This window comes from Cupressus sempervirens, chromosome 5 (genome assembly GCF_028749045.1).
Source record: "Cupressus sempervirens isolate cs-2001-9-10 chromosome 5, ASM2874904v1, whole genome shotgun sequence".
In the NCBI taxonomy this organism is placed as follows: domain Eukaryota; kingdom Viridiplantae; phylum Streptophyta; class Pinopsida; order Cupressales; family Cupressaceae; genus Cupressus; species Cupressus sempervirens.
Window position 1 is genome coordinate 312,155,543 of NC_143122.1, and position 15,362 is coordinate 312,170,904.

General features: G+C 33.1%; 1 pseudogene; it reads right to left on the bottom strand.

The window, feature by feature from the left end:
* Nucleotides 1-10,522: 10,522 nt before the first annotated feature.
* On the bottom strand, nucleotides 10,523-12,522 carry LOC149555885 (peroxiredoxin-2 pseudogene; annotated as a pseudogene).
* Nucleotides 12,523-15,362: the final 2,840 nt, after the last annotated feature.

Genomic DNA, 15,362 nt, shown 5'->3' on the forward strand with positions numbered 1-15,362 from the left:
CCCATAAATGGTGGTAGCCACTTTATATATATTAAATATAGTTATTGTTAAACCAATTTCTTCTCCAAAGCGCATGTAACAACTTCAATCTATTAATATTCAGAAATAAAAAATGTTATTCAACACCTAATTTTTACAAATCTTGCTAATCCCTATTGGATACAATTGTCTAATTGTGTGTTGACTTTGATGTCACACAAATTTCATATATGTTGTCAGTTAGTGCTTACCAAGCTCACTTGGTCAGCAAGATAGTTTTCCTTGTCTACCAAGCATTCCTGAAGTTTACTCTGTGAAGACAATGTCTACCAAGCTCACTCAGGTGTCGAAGGGAATTATGGCAGAAAACAATGTTAACCAAGTTCAAATGGTTAACAATGGAATGTTGGATAGAGTTAATGCTAACTGAGTTCACTCAGTTACCAAAGGATTTTTTCAAGTTCGTAGTGTTAACTAAGCTTCTATTGGTTAACAAAAGAAATCATCTCAGAACTAGTGTTTACCAAGCAAGGTTGGCTAATAAAAGATTTTGTTATTTTGGCATGACAAGATTAATTATTTTAAGTATTGGTTCTAGCTAACTATGGTAATGATTAGTGGTCATTCTAATTTGTATTGATCCAACTTGAAAATATGGATGATATAAATATAAGGTCAAGTTGTGATTTTCAAGTGTGTGCAAGTGTGTTGATTGAATTAAGAAGGAAAGAGTGAGAGCGAACTTGAAGGATAACCATATATCCTTATGGAGCTAAAAAGTAATATTTGATCAGGAAGCTTCAAATTTTAAGTAGAATGATGATCTAGATTCAGTAATTCAGTTGCATCACAATTAGGTCATTTCATTGTTACTATCTAACCATTGTAGTAGTGATCTAAAATCTCTTAATAGAATTGGTTTAATAGCCAATTGTAAATCCTCTAAAAAGGTGATAGTTCCATTGAATTTTTTTAAGACCTCTCACATAGCCACTCCTAACAGGGTGATTAAATCCTCTAACAAGGTCACACCTAATAGTGTATTTTGTAACCTTTAATTGGGTTGGCTCCTAATAGGGCTCACTTCAGAAGAGTAAAATATAGTAACTAGTTACATTGATGATTTTTCCCATATTGGGTTTCCACGTTAAATCTGGTGTCTCATGTGTTCATTGCATTTCTCTCATGTTTGCAAGTTATTACTGTTAATGTTAGATCTACTAAAGTAATACATACTCTGACATTTATTGAGTTACAACAATTTTTGTATGTTTACTGTGCTATAGTAGTAATCAGTTTTATCAGTTTACTTTTGTTGACATCTAAGGGATCTAAGATTTTATTTTTGTGGTAATTGATTCACCCCCCCTCTCCGTTACTCCTTCTATATTTCTAACAATTGGTATCAGAGCTTTTGGTGCTTGCAGGAAGGTTTCAAGAACCTAAGCTAAAGATCAAGATGTCTTATAAGAGAGAGATTCCAAGGCTTAATAGAGATAACTTTTTAGCATTGTAGGGACTCATGAGGCTTCATCTGGCTACCATAAGTGATTTAGATTGCAAATATCTTAATGTAGAATAAAAAACTCCCACTGGTACATTATCTGTTGAAGATCTTGTTGAGAAAAGAACCATAACATCATGATGATTGACATTGCATTTTCTCTTAGCTATGAAGAATTTGATGAGGTCAAAGATTGTAAAACTGCTTTTGAAATATGGAACAAACTCAAGGACATCTATGATGGTGATGAAAATGTAAGGAGATCCAAAGAGGAAAGCCAAAGCCGTATAGGAAAATTTGATCAGATGAGAATGAGAGAAGATGAAAATGTTGTCAAATATGTGGAAAGAATCAAAGCCAGTATCATCGCAATTAGAGAATCTGGAGGAGAGATCAAAGAAGAAACCATTGTAAGTAAAATTTTCAGAACTTTTCTTCCCATCTATGCAATTAGAGTATCTACTATTCAAGAAGTGAGATGCGATTCAAATAACAAGATAGGTTTGGATGCCCTAGTAGGAAGATTGATAGTGTTTGAGCTAGAAAACTTTGACAATTATGTTCCAGCTTGCAAAAATATTGAATTTGCATTTGAGGCCAAAATTTCACTCAAAGAAAATGCCAAGAAGATAAAGGAAAATCAGTCTAATAGTGAAGAAGAAATTGAGGAAATCTCAGATAGTGATCTTGAATTTGTTGAAGCTTTACTTGCAAAGAAACATTCTAGAAGTAGAGGAAAATATAAAGGTAAAGTTCCCCTAATTGTTTTTTATGTGAAAAAATTGGTCATATTGCTACCAAGTGCCCAAAGAAAGAGAGAAAGGATGAGAAGAAGAGTCACAAGTACAAAGGAAAAAAGGATTTCAAAAATCACAAATCATTCAAGGAAAAAGGTAAGAAAAATTGCTTTATGGCTAATGATTCTAATAATAGTGAGGATGAAATAGTATACATTTCTATGAAAGATGAATATGATGATGAAGGAGATAAGATGACACTTATCTCTCATGTTAGTAAAAATTATATATGGATCATACATAGTGGATGTTCACACCATATGATTGGAGATAAAACAAAGTTTGAACATTTTGAACATTATGATTGAGGTAGTGTACGATTTGGAAATAATGAACCTTGTTGCATCAAAGGAAAAGGGGGTATCTCATTAACCAATGAACTTGTATGTGACACTGCTTATTGGGTTGAAAGACTAAAACATAATCTGCTGAGTGTGGCACAGTTAATCGAAATTGGATTCAAGGTAGAATTCATGCATGGCAAGGCTAGACTACGGGATGAAAAATGGAATTTGATTAGACTAGGGAAACAAACAAAAGGTAACCTATTTTATCTTGATCTTGGTGATTGCTCATGTCTTATTGTTCAAGTAGAAGAAAGTTGGTTATGGCACAGAAGGTTATGTGATGTGAACTTTGATAACATAGTGAAAATAAGAAAATCCAAGAAAGTAAGAGGTATTCCTAGCTTGAAGAAACCAGATGTTGGTTTATGCAAGAACTGTCAAATTGGCGAAATGGGAAAGACTAGTTTTAAAAGAAAAAACTATCAATTGGAAGATATCTTGGAAATTGTGAATATTGACTTATGTGGACCTATTGGAGTAGAAATCTATAGTGGAGAAAAATTCTTTATTCTTTTTGTTGATGACTACTCTATAATGATGACTTTTATATATCTAAGAGAAAAGTTAGAAGCATTTGAGAAATTCAAAAAGTATTTGGAAATAGTAGAGAAGGAAACAAGGAAAAGCTTGAAATAATTAAGATTAGATAGAGGTGGTGAATTCATCTCCAATGAATTCAATAAATTTTGCATTGAAAGAGGAATTAAAAGATAGGTATCAGCCCTTGGTACTCCCAAGTAGAATGGAATAGCTAAAAGAAGAAACAGAACCATCATGGATTGTGCAAGGACTTTGATGAATGAAAACAATGTTGCTATCAAATACTGGAAGAAAGCTATCAGCATTGCAGTCCATACTTTGAATTGAGTTCAATTGAGAAGGATTCAAACAAGACTCCCTATGAACTATGGTATGGCTATAAACCCAATGTAAGTTACCTAAAAGTATTTGGAAGCAAATGTTATATCTTGAAAGATTCTAGAAAAGGAAATTTTTATGTAAAAGGTGATGAAGATATATTACTAGGATACTCCTGCAAAAGAAAAGAATATAAATGTTTGAATTTTCCTACTCACAAAATCATAGAAAGTGCACATGTGAGAATTGATGAGTTTGTAGAAAAGGTAGAAGAAGAAAGCAAGAAAGAACCAAAAGAATAAAAAAGATTTGTCTACTTTGAATCTAATACATTGCCAGGCATATTTAATAATGAAACTTCATCTCCCAAACCCACTACAGTTACCAAGTTGCAGGAAGTTCAAACTGAGTCAAAGGGAGTTGAGTTACAGTTTGAAGCTATTGAGTTAACAGCTACCAAGTCTGAAGGACTTGAGCCACAAATTGAACAACCCAAGTCTCAAGTTGAAATTCAAATGGAAGATAATGTAATTCATTGTAAAGGAAATGAACCTGTATTGGCGAAGTATGTAAAAAGGCATCATACACCTAATCAAATTATTGGAGATAAACTAGAAGGTTTTGTTGATCCAGACAAAAGGGATATGGTCTGCAAATTACACAAAGCATTGTGTGGTCTAAAATAAGCTCCTAGAGCATGGTATGAAAGGTTACATAACTACCTTATACAGATTGATTTTCAAAGCACTAATGATAATAGTAGTTTGTATATCAAGGAAGGACCATATAACAAGATTGTATTGGTAGAGATATTTGTGGATGATACTCTATTTATAGGGAATGATGATCTATGCAAAGAATTTTTAGAACAAATGAACAAAGAGTTTGAAATGTCCATGTTTAGTGAGATAAAATTCTTTGTTGGATTACAAATATAGTAGAACAAGAATAGTATCTACATTACTCAATCTAAGTATATCAAGGAGAAACTCAAGAAGTTTGGAATGGAAGATTCAAAACCAGTTGGAAACCCCATGTGTACTAGACAAAAGCTTACAAAAGATAATGACTCTAAAGAGGTAGATCAGACCTTATATAGATCAATGATTGGGAAATTATAGTATGTAGTTCATACAAGACTTGACATTGCCTTAGTAGTTCGAATAGTGGCAAGATTCTCAACAAAACCTAGAGAAGATCACATGATGGCAATCAAAAGAATCTTGAGATATTTGAAAGGCATTGAAGACTATGGTTTATGGTACAAAATTAGAACAAACTTAGACCTAAAGGTATTCACTGATGCTGATTGGGTAGGAAATCTTGATGACAGAAAAAACATAAGTGGTGGAGCATTCTTTCTTGGTAAAAGGTTGGTATTATGGACAAGCAAGAAGCAAAAATACACATCCCAATTTATGGTAGAAGCTTAATATGTTGCAGCAACAATGAATTGTTCTAACATTGTTCGGTTTAAACAATTGTTGGAAGTTATGAAGGTTGAGATCAAAGAAACGATTGTCATGTTTTGTGATAACACTAGCACAATTAACATATCAAAGTACCTAGTGATGCATTCCAAAACTAAGCACATTCCTATAAAATATCATTTTGTCAAAGAATTGGTGTAGGACAAAGATATTAGATTGGAATATGTTCATACAAAAGAATAGCTTGCAAACATATTCACCAAGCCATTACCTAAGGATGCATTCCCGTATCTAAGAGGTAAGTTAGGGGTCATTCCCCTATCTGAAGCTCACTAAATGAAGTTTTAGTGAGGTATCAACAGGAACCAAGTTGAAGATCAATTGGGTTGATGTAGCATAGTCAAGAGAATATTGCATATGAATTATACTCAAGGTACATTGATACTAATTTGGTATGTGTTATCTTTGGCATGTGTTGTTAAAGAGGGAGAAGATTACTCTCATATCTTTCTAAAATTTGTTTTTGTCATTTCAAGAGGGAGAAGTTATGTAATTCCTTCATAGAGGGAGATTACTCCATGAAAGAGGAAGTTTTCTTGTGAAAAATCTAAGAGGGAGAAATTTGTTTTCAGAGAAAGTATTGTTCTCAAATTCCATTGTGCTATGACATGTTGTGTTGCCATCAATGCCAAAGAGGGAGATTGTTGCATATAATTGTCTAATTGTGTGTTATTTTTGATGTCACACAAATGTCATATCAGTTGCCAGTTAGTGCTTACTGATCTCACTTGGTCAACAAGATAGTTTTCCTTGTCTATAGAGTGTTCTTGAAGTTTACTCTGTAAAGACAATGTCTACCGAGGTCACCCAAACATCGAAGGAAATCATGGCAAAAAATATTGTTAATTGAGTTCACATGGTTAACAAAGGAAAGTTGGACAGAGTTAGTGCTTGTTGGAATTATAATATATTTGTCATTAGTGCAAACACTTATTCAATTCTGAATTCTTATCTACCTCATCACTTAGTCTACAGTGTATACTGAGCATTCAATGGTTACCTTATAAGTTCAGCAAGTAAATAGTTCTCACCAAGCATTTCAGAGGATACCAAGTGAATGAGAAGTTCAGTAGTGTTTACTGAGTGAAAAAGGTAAACAAAGGACTCAGTGTTTACCGAGTGAAAAAGGTAAATGAAAGACTCAGTGTTTACTGAGTGGAAAAGGTAAATGAAGGACTCAGTGTTTACCCAGTGAAAAAGGTAAATGAAGGACTCAGTGTTTACTGAGTGAAAAAGGTAAATGAAGGACTCGATGTTTACTGAGTAAAGAAAGGTAAACAAATAAGTTAGTTTCTACCGAGTGACACTATATCTACCGAGTCACCAATGGTTACTGAGTTCCAAGCAATGTTGTGTGGCTAGTATGCATCGAGACTCTACTCCTACTGAGTGCATGATGATGCCAAGTATCAGAAGGTCACCGAGTCAGTTCAGTGAACCCAAGTTATTTACTATTGGGCCAACTTAGTAATGTTTTCTTCACTTGTGTTTTGGCCGACCTTGCAATTGTAAATATTGGAAAGGTATATATGTAATGTATGATATCATTTGTAGTATGGTGTGTATGAAAATATAAAGAAAGTGATGTTCGCATGTAATGAAGGTATTGCTATATTTTGAGAAAAGTGAAAGTGAATCAGCAGCAGAGTAAAATACAACAAGTCAACATAGGAGCAGAAAAGTTATATCTATCACATCAGGTGATCAATGCAAAAAAGATCTTATTAGCAAATAGTTGTAAGTAGATCCACTACTTCATCCTAACAGGTGAACCAGTTTATAAATCCTTTAATAGGGTAGATTTAACAATCTTTTTGTAAATCTCCTAATAGAGTGCATACTTTACTGTATGTTTGTAAATCCTCTAACAAGGTGGATCTAGCAGTCCTACTTGCTCCTAATAGGCCAGATCACTAGAAGTGATCATTGTAAGCCTTAACAGGCCAACTTTATGCTGTAGTATTAAAGTTTTGTGGGCATCATCCCCACCCCAATTTTACTTTCTATTTGGAAGGTTTTTGGGTCACCAAATCTCTCTGTACATGTGTAATGAATGTTTGATCTTCCATTTCTGCAGTAGATTAGATGAATGAATGATGAATGGTTAAAATGCTGAATTGTTTAAAAAATTTATAAGTTACTGATTCACCCCTCCCCTCTCAGTAACCTATCTTATCCTAAATATTTCCAATAGTGCTAATCGAGCTCACTCAGTTACCAAAGGATTTTTGCAAGTTCGTAGTGTTAATTGAGCTTTTGTTGGTTAACACAAGAAATTATCTCAGAACCAATGTTTACCAAGAAAGATCGACTAATAAAAGATTTTTTTTTTTTGGCATGAGAAGCTTAATTATTTTAAGTATTGGTTCTAGCCAACTATGGTAACGATTAGTGGTCATTCTAATTTCTATTGAGCCAACTTGACAATCTAGATGATATAAACATTAGGTCAAGTTGTGATTTTCAAGTGTGTGCAAGTGTGTTGATTTAATTAAGAAGGAAAGAGTGAGAGGGAACTTGAAGGATAAGAAGATATCCTTGGGGAGAAAAAAAGTAATATTCAATTAGGAAGGATCAAATTTTAAGCAGAACAAAGATCTAGATTTAGCAATTCAGTTGCATCACAATCAGGTCATTTCATTGTTACTGTCTAACTATTGTAGTAGTGGTCTAAAATCTCTTAACAGAGTTGGTTAAAAAACCAATTGTAAATCCTCTAACAAGGTGATAGTTCCATTGAATTGTTTTAAGACCTCTCACAAGGCCACTCCTAATAGGGTGATTAAATCCCCTAACAAGGTCACACCTAACAATGTGTTTTGTAACCTTTAACCGGGTTGGCTCCTAATAGGGCTCACTTCAGAAGAGTGAAGAATAGTAACTAGTTACACTGGTGGTTTTTCCCATATTGGGTTTCCACATTAAATCTGATGTCTCATGTGTTCATTTATTTTCTCTCATGTTTCCAAGTTATTACTGTTAATGTTAGATCTACTAAAGTAATACATACTCTACATTTACCGAGTTACAACAATTTCTATATGTTTATAGAGCTATAACAGTAATTAGTTTTATTAGTTTAATTTTGTTGACATCTAAGGGATTTAGGATTTATTTTTGTCACTCCTATATTTCAAACAATGCCAACATGCAACATTCAAAGTTATTGCTTACAAACATAATTTGTAGTCAATTGTTGATGCTTTAAGAGCCATAATACCTCAATTGCATATATGTAAAAAGTAGGTAATAGGAATCTTTTCAAGCTACAAGGTTGAACAGTTCTTGTGTGCACTGAATTTTATTTTACTTTCACATTAAAATCATTCATCCACTTGAGTTGACTATTAGGGAAGCAATCAAGATCCTACATCATACTTTCAAATTTAATTAAAGCATGTAAGACAAATATCTTGGTGCCAAAAAAAAAAAAAAACAATCTTGAAAAAAAAGCTACAAAGAGATCTTATGTGGAATGCAATGAATGTAGCTTGTGCACAAAATAATTGTTGAAATAGTTTTAGACATTTTCAGCTAAAAGCCATTGGTAGGTATGATGCCAATCCATACAACCTCTACCAACTGCTTTCCTGCTAGACCAAAATGACAGTATATTCATGCATGCAAATGTGAAATGATAGATAATGGCCATGAAAAATTTGACCAAATTCTCAAAGAGATATTATCTAAAGGAATGAAATGAAACAAGTGCATATCATGCATGAAATGGTATTTGCAAGGGAGCTTTGAAAGTTCTTGAATTAATGCCCACAATGGTTATTGTGGGAACACTTAATGGTAAAAACCTTATGATGGTTGTATGGAAATGTTTTCTTTATGCCCATAGATCATATACAAATTGAATCAGTATAGAAAAATGAAGACAATATGGTAATCTTAGACATTTATCCAAGTCATTTTGGTAAAAAGTTGGCAGTTACCTTTGGATTCTTAAACATGATTGCATGAAACAACTATAACCTCTGAGCATCTTTTGAGCTCCATTATACATGAAAGCATAGCATAAGGGGAGATATTTTCAAATGTTGTAAATGCAAATACTATGGTAGGTAGTGTGAAAAATGTGGAATCAAAGACAATGCACTTGAATTGTTTGACTAAATGCTCAAGGGAGATGTCATCATACTCAATGCCATGATGGCACAATCTACACATGAAAGATTTGGCAAAAAATTAGTTTAAAAAATTTATGCAAACTATGAGTGTATATAGTGCATGTGAATTTCTAATTATTGATGGACTACTTTGAAGGTTCTTCTCAGATATTAACATTGGAAAACTCATGTAGATATGCCTACAAACTATAGAATCGTAAAAAATCACATTTAGTTGTCAGATAGAATATCTTTAGGCATGTCACCTCAAGATATGAAAGAAGATAATTCATGATATGCATTAAATTGACATTAACAAGGAATTTTTCAATGCCTATGAAGCTTTGAAGACAGAGTATATGCATGATAGGAAAGAATTTAATTGGAAGTGCAATAGAGTACTGTCGTAAACATAAATAGGTACAACATGTGGATCATAGATTGCACATTAAATGTTTGATAGAATGTCCCAAAGAAACATATTTACATGGCATGCTATATATCAAAATATACACAAAATGAATTAGTTTAAAAGGCTTTCAAACATTCCAAGCAATGCAAATGGACACATTTTCTCTATACACAATGCTACACAAATATGGGAGTGTTTAGAAAACCAATATCATCCATTGAAGTACAAAGAATCAAAGATTTTTCATAATGCACTAAAGAGATGTTGTCTCAATAGAGTTTGTATAAGCTCAAAAAGTTGATAAAATTGTTCACAAAATTGATGCTCTCTCACATATTGATAGATCAAGCAATTGGTATAAGTGGCTAGTCTTTTTGTGGTTATCATTGAGAAGATACTTGGCAAGTGAAGTTGAAGTCCATGAAAATTGAACACCAAGCTATACCACTAACTATCATCTCTACACATGTTGAAAAGAAGGTACCAGCGGTAGAGATCGTGTTCCACTCTAGCAATCGAAATCAAATGAGAAAAGTTTAGTCTATCAAGAGTTGGCAAAGTTTGAAGCATTTTTTTCATTTGTATCATAGCCCATTGCTAAGTATCCCAATAAATGCACAAGAAAAATTCTATAGAGAAGGGCTAATAGTGTTTGGGAGAGCATTCCAATTGCATCATACCCACTATTACTTCTTCAGTAAGAACTAAACAGTTCACAGAAACTAAGGAGGGAGGTTGTTAGACATTTTGAGGGCATCAATCCATCTATTTATGTTAAATTTAAGACCTTGGTCAATAGATTTTGCACACAAAAATTGGGTGGCTGGGCCTTGGGAATAAAACCTAAAAGAAAACTACTAGCAGTAGCTAGTTACATTGTCACACAATTCCTCATAGTATTGATAAAACTAGGAAATGTTATTGAAAACAATAGGTGAAGTTTGGAAATACCGAGATGTGAGTGAAATGGGATCATCTTGCCATGATTTGATTAAGAGGAGGTCTCATCATGGCAATCCCTCACTGTTGCCTCTGCTCATTCCCAATCCAACCTACATGACACACCAAAACACAAATCAATTGAAAAATTCCAAAGCTTAAGATCTAAAAGTACAGATGTATGCATCCTATGATGCTCTCTCTATTGCTAGTGGCTCGAAACAATGCTCCACTAGTTAGTCAACATCATTTGGATGGAAACTATATCTTCTTGGGTGAACCCCTACTACATGCAGGGTGGCATAGAATAGAAAACCAATTGATTGCTACGAATGAAACTCTCGCTACAATTCAATGGGTGCTGCCCAACTCTATGATGGAAAAAGCTTATTAATTGAGGGCCCTACTAGGTGTGATTGAGAAGAATTTTGTATGAAGCTATCTTAGTAAACAAATTCATAGGTGTTTAACCTATCAGGTTTTAGCCTACTTTGGTAACCAAGAAAAGGTGTAAGATCTAAGAGTCTTGACCATCTAGAAGATATAACTGTTTGAGAGTTTGGACCATCTAGAAGATATAGCTGCAAGAGCCTTGGAAGAGAAGAAGAACCTAAAACAATGGAATTCCTCTAGCTCTAGGCCTAGGTCTAGGGAGTTCCACTCAGTGTATCCCGACTGATCTACGCCAAGTGAAAATGGGAAAAGTTATAGGAAATTTTTTCAAAATTACCCAATGCATGAATGAAGCCCCAATTTTGCTAAGACTTAATGTTTTATGAAAAAACTCAAACAGATTCGATGCCTAAATTTATTTATTGATTTATGTCTATTTCAACACTAGAAAATTAGCATCTAAATTTTGATTTTCAATCAAGAAACATATTTGACACTACACATTTGAAAAAATTCAATTTGGTATACATGTGCATTAGAGATTAAAATTCAGCCCACATAATTTCTTGATATTGATCTTAACCTATAGCCCTTGAATCATGAGCTAGATACCTTCCATTTGCTAAGAGTTTGCAGCAATTAATCTCTAATCAGATAAAATTGGCAAATACAAAATGACAATCTTCTCATTATAATTTCTCCATTCCAATTTATGTATAGAGTCCCAATTCATGTTAGAGAGCCAAAACCAAAAACCATGGACACACCTAGAGAACTATTTGGTAATGAATAATATGTAGTAAACAAGAAACACATGATTTCTCATTCATCATAATACAAAAAAAGAGTGCACCAAACTAGCAAATGAAAGAATGTGCCTCTAGGAAATTCATTAAAACCCACTAAAAGAGTAAAGATGCTTTCAAAATTTCCCTAGCTAAGACATTACATAATTCATTTCACATTTAAGAAGCATAATATTATCAATATTTTTTGGGGCAAGATTCAAATCACATTAAATAGAAAATATTTATTCACAAAATCCAAACATGATACTAACCTCTAGAATTTGTCACCAATTCCTTCCTGACAATTGCATAAAGTTTGAGAATATATCAAGATACAAGTAGCCCCAAAATAGATTGTCGAGACAAATCAGACAAAAAAAATGATTAATGAATGAAATAAATTTATGGTTGTCAGTGGTTTTGAAATGAATAAGACCTCCCAAGTAGATAATAGTTAAAACAACTTTAGCTAACCAACCCTATTTTTTCCTTTAACTCCCAAGTAGTCTTTTGAATACATATCTAAATATCTAAGTTACCATATAACTTTATAAAACTCATACATACCATTGATGAGAATTATGTCATCAATGCCCTTGGCCTTCAACTCCTTGACCTTCTCAATAAACCTAGGGACATGCTTCAGGCTACAACAACAAAATTGAATTTTAAACAAAACATTTTAATGAGAAAAATGTGAGAAACAAACCCTAATTAATACTTCCAACAAAATTTAGTAATGGAAGTACCTGCAAGTAGGAGTGAAGGTGCTGGGAATGCCAAAGAGAATGGCCTTTTCACCAGCTACAAGAGAGTGAACAAACACTACAGATTACCCTCTTCATTGAAGTAAGCGAGGGTTCCATCGAGAGTCTTATCACCAATAGCAATTAGAGCCATTGCAAGATTCAATCTCTTCGACGACATAATATAATTCACACACTTTTTTCTTTTTTTGTTATGACCAAAGTTGGACAAAATTTTGACCAACTTGGGAAAACTTAAGTCAATTTTGACCAACACAGGGATTAAAACAAAAAAAAAAAGATGGAATCATAGCTTTGGTCAAAAAAATTGGTAGAAAAACAAGTGCAAATGTACTAGTGTAGCTATCTGGTGCATATCCATTTCATTGGTGCTTCACTATTCAAATATCACATGCAAATTTTGGCATAGGGTGTTCACCACTTTGAGATGAGATTTCCTTTCTTTTGTGATTAATCACATGTAGGAAAATATATAGCATGGTCTATGAGATACATGATTATTCAAAAACACATCTAATGATACCTTGAATACATTGTCAATTACTACACTCCTTCCTCAAGTTGTATGGACACATTGGTGACTACTATTGGTTTTCACTCCATAGTCATGCATTTGGTAATGAAGGTGTGTTACTTGAAAATTTACATTTTCCTACAATGGATATTTCACAAGTTTCACAAGAATAGGGTTTCATATCTTTAGGAGATGTCTTCTTATTCTGTCAGCATCAAGAAATATGAGAATCATTATCCTTGTGAGTAATACTCTTACCCAAGTGCCCCAATATGTTTTGAAGCTCTCTAGTTAGTTTTTAGATTCAATGGTTAGAGATACATAGATAAAAAATGTTTTTAGTGTAATGGTTTGTGGGTGCAATTCTAATAAGGTTATTCTTGATGATCATTTCAAATTCCTTGTGCAATCAAGTCTCAACAGTGCCTTCTACATGGTCATGGTCAAAAATCAAGCTTTGGATGGTATCATTTTTCATCATCCATGTTAGGATTTCATTTTTTTGGTCATTCTATGTAGATATTGAAAAAAAAAAATACAAATAAAAAAAAAGAGAAAAAGAAAAGAAAAAAGAAAAAAAAACAATAAAAGATCCAACAATGAAAACTTTCAAGCATTGTTGGCCAGTTCATATCTAAAAAATAGTTTTTGGTGGATGTTAACTACAAAATAAATTCGTAGTGGTGAAAACTATTTTTACATTTCCATTAAGTGGTAAGTGATTAAAAACTAGCTTGCCAATGGTCACTTGTTATCAAAATCTGAAAATTGAAAAAAAAAAATGATGAAAAAATGAAAAATGCGTTACTTGGTGTTCTTGGTTTCTCTACTAATTATTCTGTTCAAGAATAGTTTTAATATCCCAAAATTGGCTCATTGCCATGATCAACAATTTTGGTCTATTTTGATCAATTCTAAAGTCCTATTCTAATAGGAAAATCTTATCCTAATTTTTGCTACTTGACCTAAGTGTTAAATATAGAAAACCCTAAATCTACATTAATTAGACTACCTATTTAATTCTTAAGTATTGACTTGTACTAGTCAGATTAAACCTATTTGATTGAGATTTAATTTAATTCAAGTGTTTATACTTTAATTAAATTAAATTATATCCTAAGGCTAATGTACTAAGGAATTAAAAATATTTAATTTACTAATTATGCTCATTTTAATTAATTGAATGAAATTATTCAATTAAATGAAAAAGGCATTTATGAGGTCATATATCACTTTATTAAATTAAATAATATCTTCAAAATCTTCTCTTTAGTTCTAAAATGGGAACTTTGAGTGAACTACCTCTTGAATTGGAAGCAATCTAGTTAACTTATTCTCACACTCATAAAAAGTTTAGTTAACTACTCATCACACTTAGATTTGAAACAATCAACTTCACATGCACAAAGAAGTTTCCATCTTAACTTAATCTTTTTTCTAATCTTAACCATTCGTCCAAATTGATCTTAACTATTGATCAACTCCTAGATTCTATTTAAGGGGGCTCTCAATCCCCCATTACAAAGGTTGGATTTTGATGATATTGAATTCCTGTCGAATTGAATACACATTTTTATAATTCTCACATGTGCTTTTGCTTAGTATTTTAATGGCATTTAGCTTAATAATGCATACATCTAGCTTAGCTTGTTTTATTGTTTAATAGAATAAATTTCACATCATATAGATTACTTGCATAATCATAGTTCACATAAATCCTTCATTCTAGAAAGGTCTGGTTGCCTGCATCTCATTCTGAGAGCACATAGGCAAAATCCTTCTAGTTAGAAGGCAACAAGTCACATTGTCGGACCTCTTGGATGAACTATCTCATGTTCATTCTAGGATCAATCTGCATGCAATGACCATGTTGAAGTGTAGGTGAAAGATCCAAGGCCTCATTTTCATGTATACTCTCCATTCAACTACAATCTTTATGCTATTAATCTAAGCCTCATATTCAACAATGTTGTTTGTGCAAGGAAACATAATTTTGTATGCTTTGGGTAATGTGTATCTTTGTGGCATTATGAAGAGTAATCCAGCACCAAATCCCTATTGTGTGAAAAATCCATTGAAGAACATCACCCACGTTTGGTGTGTGAGTATCCGAATTGACTCATCAGGAAAATCAATGTTCATTGGGAGAAGAGTCTGCATAGGTGCATCTGCTAGCTGATCCACAATTGCTTGTCCCTTGATAGCTTTTTGTTCAACATATTGAACGTCAAACTCACTAAGTATCATGACCCATTTAGTCAATCTACCTGTGAGAGCCACCTTACTAAGAAAGTACTTCAATGGATCTATTTTAGCCACCAACCATGTGGTGTGGGTGAGCATGTAGTGTTTCAACTTTTGGGAAGCAAAGACAACTACCAAGCACCCTTTCTCAATGATTTTGTAATTCCTTTCATAAGAGATTAGTTTGTGACTCAAATAATAGATAGCTCTCTCCT